General features: G+C 33.9%; 2 long non-coding RNA genes across 2 annotated transcripts; one reads left to right on the plus strand and one right to left on the minus strand.

The window, feature by feature from the left end:
- Window positions 1-6: 6 nt before the first annotated feature.
- On the plus strand, window positions 7-543 carry LOC125502810. Its single transcript, XR_007280553.1, has 2 exons — window positions 7-451; window positions 505-543. It is a non-coding gene; the product is annotated as an uncharacterized LOC125502810 (long non-coding RNA).
- Window positions 544-1,426: 883 nt separating this feature from the next.
- On the minus strand, window positions 1,427-2,897 carry LOC109545696. The gene is made up of 2 exons (XR_002172684.2): window positions 2,368-2,897; window positions 1,427-2,058 (listed from the first exon to the last, which is right to left on the minus strand). It is a non-coding gene; the product is annotated as an uncharacterized LOC109545696 (long non-coding RNA).
- Window positions 2,898-3,380: the final 483 nt, after the last annotated feature.

A 3,380-nucleotide genomic window follows, 5' to 3' on the forward strand; every position in this document is an offset into this window, starting at 1 on the left:
CTGATACTCATCTGGCTTCTTCGATTGAGGAGTGGGTACAGCTTGGCAGTTGTTACCTTAACCTTGTCGATGGCTGTTTTTATGTGCTTCTTCCAGGTCAGCTGCATACTGATTGGAGTTTTCATTAGTTACAGATATCTTGATTACATTTTTTGCGTCCGAAGCGATACAAAGCTTGCATTTAAAGTGCATCAGCTTTATGTATAGTTTACGTTTAACTGATCAAAGTTAAAAAGCTTGGTTGATGAAGAAGGTTCTGGTAATCTCAAAAAATGGTTGGGGTTTCTTCTTCTGGTGCTATTGGCGTCCCTGGCAACGCAACAGGTAGCCCAGAAGTAGGGTTAAGTTTTTGTTGTGTTTGTAAACTGATTTTTAATAATACAGTGCTCTAAGCTGTTTATACTCATCTCTTGTTGTGTCACACTTTGTGATCTGTTTGGAGATGGATGAGGTAAATATCTTGGCATGTCCACAAAGCATTTGTTATTGTTTATATTTAAATAGTGCGGCAATTTAGGCAAGAAACAATGCGGGTTACAGTAATTGCTGTTTGATTTAGCCATTGTTTGCAAGGAAAATGGGGCCCAATTTGAGTGCACCCTGCTGATGAAGATGATTTTTTTATGACAAAACGCACTTTATTACCGTGCATAAATGTCCATTTTGGCAAGTAAATGTTAAGATCGAAAATTGCGCTGATCGGTTTCAAAGGTAATTTTTCAGGATATCCAACTAAACCTTGCCACAAATCTAGGTTGTTTTGTGGTTTATCGGGCTTGGGAAAATGCGGGTTTTTCAGCTCTTTTGTCATTGAATTTTTCATTTTGTCACCACTTTTTCCTAATACAATACCATTTCAAAATAATGCTTAATAACAAAGTTGAAATTCGATCTTCAACTGTTCTTATAATTTTCAATATTTTTCTCGTACAACCCAAGGGAGCCTCTATCACCCCTTGAAAGGAATGACGCCAATTTTGAATCACCCTGTATAGACAAGGTGTATTCAACTGGTAAAATGCATTTTTTTAATTTCGCTTTTAATTTGCAATTTGATTTTCTATTGGCCGTCAATATGCCTCGATCTCTGTTCTGTGTTATTAAATAATATCACGAAACGGAGTGTTCTTGTGAAAAGTAGCGAAAAACCGCATTTTCACATGAAACACCACTAAGAAAAGTCGTTGGTAAAGAGATTGTCTATTAGGTAAACTTCGAAATATTGTTAACTTCGAACGCGAGCGCCTGATAAAATAAGAAAATTCTCCAAATCTATGGTTTTATCCTGAAGATAGTCCGTTTGAGGTGGAAATTGTTCCAAATCTTGGCTTCCAAATGGGCCCCAATAATTGGGAACTTGTACAAAAAATTAAATTAGAAAAATATTACTAGCAAATGTACCTTAATACTAATAAAAACACCACAGTTTACCAAAAAACTCATTTTTTATTTCTATGTAATTAATATAAGCAATAAAAAACTATATAATTCAAATCACACTTGTAACGCGTCGTCATTGGCTGGGACCAGTTGTGACGTCAACTAGCTATTTGGTCGCGGCGGCTGCAATGCAGAGCATGTAAACATGTAATCTCAGTCTTGATATTGTCGTTAAAACGTTTCTATAGTGTATCAGGAGAAAAGTAAAATCTTTCAAAATGACTGACCCAGGTTTTGTAAAAAAGGATAATCTGTCATTTTACCACTGATGGATATGTTAATGGTGGCATCTTACATTAAAAACACCGAAAGTTTTACTCCTGCTGAAGTTAGAAGAAGCTGAAGAAGCGGTGTTAAAGCTAACAGGTAGATTTCCGGACAAAATAGTCAATAGTTTTAGTTATATAAATCGATAAAATGTTAGATTGCAGTTTTAATGGCTATAATTTTCAAAATTCAAACAGTACCTATTGATCAAAATGTAAGTGATTTAATAAAAAATAAGAACATATTGTTTTCATGCTAGTAAAAACTAAAACACATCAGTAAAAGTGATTTGGCATTTGTCAGACCTCCCATTAACTTGAATTTAACATAGTTATCCATATCTTCTTCCTGCTGGAATAAATAAATAATATTAAAGCTATATAAAAATATGTGTTAATGTTCATATTGCGTGACAAAAATATTAGATATTTAACGTAAATACACGACGATAAAACGAGATTTTTCCTTCTCAGATACTTATTGTTTCTTTTTTATCGTCTACTATAGCAAATAACTATGTTTGAGGTTATTATTTACTATTACTATAATGCAGCCGAGAAACAAAGTAAATATCTTAATAAAAATTCTTATCCGAAATCTAAATTCAAAATGTATATCTGCTATACGATAGACAAAATTAAATCTGTTTTTTATACTTACATTAAAATGATCTTCACATACATAGACAGTAGTCTTCTCAGAAATATCCTTGTGAGCTCTTCTGCATGCCTTTCACCACTTTAAACGCCAGCTTTTATCTCATGGTACACGAATAAATAGCTTATCTGGCGTTTTAAAAGTTGTACTAGGACACATTGACACGATACAGCATTTGTAATATTGTTTTTGTGTTGCTTCTATTATTAATAAAGCACAGCACGAATTCTGAACAGTCAAACATCCAGGCAATTCAACGACAAGCCGTATTCCCATATTGCCTTCCAATCGAACGAACTAGCGCTATGACGTCACGACGAAATGTCGCTTTCATCGAAAAACTCTTCAATCGTAATCCTCCAGATAGATAATTTTTTTTGATGAATTATTGATAGTTTTCAATTATATCTAGACAGCAGGGATTACTCTCTATCTACATCTATATTTTATCGTTGACGCTGAGACAATAAGATGACGTCTACTGATTATATTATCGGGGGTAATTGCACAAGTGCTTCAAAATTATCTGTTTATTTTGATGCACGAGTGTAATTTTGATGAATATATCCTGAGTAAACAAAGTAATTACCCTTTAAATTTTATTACTTATGTTTATTAAATTTAATTTGAATATCTTAGGTATGTCAGGAAGACATTAGATGTCTAATTCAACATGAAAAGACACCTGTCAAATAGTTTTTGTAAACAATGCAATTATCGTTGAGTGATAATTGCACACTGTGCAATTACCGCTGTAATTTTTCGATAATTGCACACTTCAAACAGACAGATTATCATACGAAGGAAATATTCATAACAATACTTGTTTTTTTTTCAATTATCGAATTACCGCTTATTAACACGTTGACGGACAATTGCGGCTATAGCCGTCAAAGCGAAGTTCACAATGTGGCATGACTGCTATAGCCGTCCAAAACGAAACGGTCGTTTTTAGACACTACGGCTATAGCAGCACAAATGTGCACTTACTGGCGTATACGTAGAAGCATAGTGTC

This window comes from Dendroctonus ponderosae, unplaced genomic scaffold, assembly GCF_020466585.1.
Source record: "Dendroctonus ponderosae isolate FM_Combo_2020 unplaced genomic scaffold, Dpon_F_20191213v2 Dpon_F_20191213_10, whole genome shotgun sequence".
NCBI classification, from domain to species: Eukaryota; Metazoa; Arthropoda; class Insecta; order Coleoptera; family Curculionidae; genus Dendroctonus; species Dendroctonus ponderosae.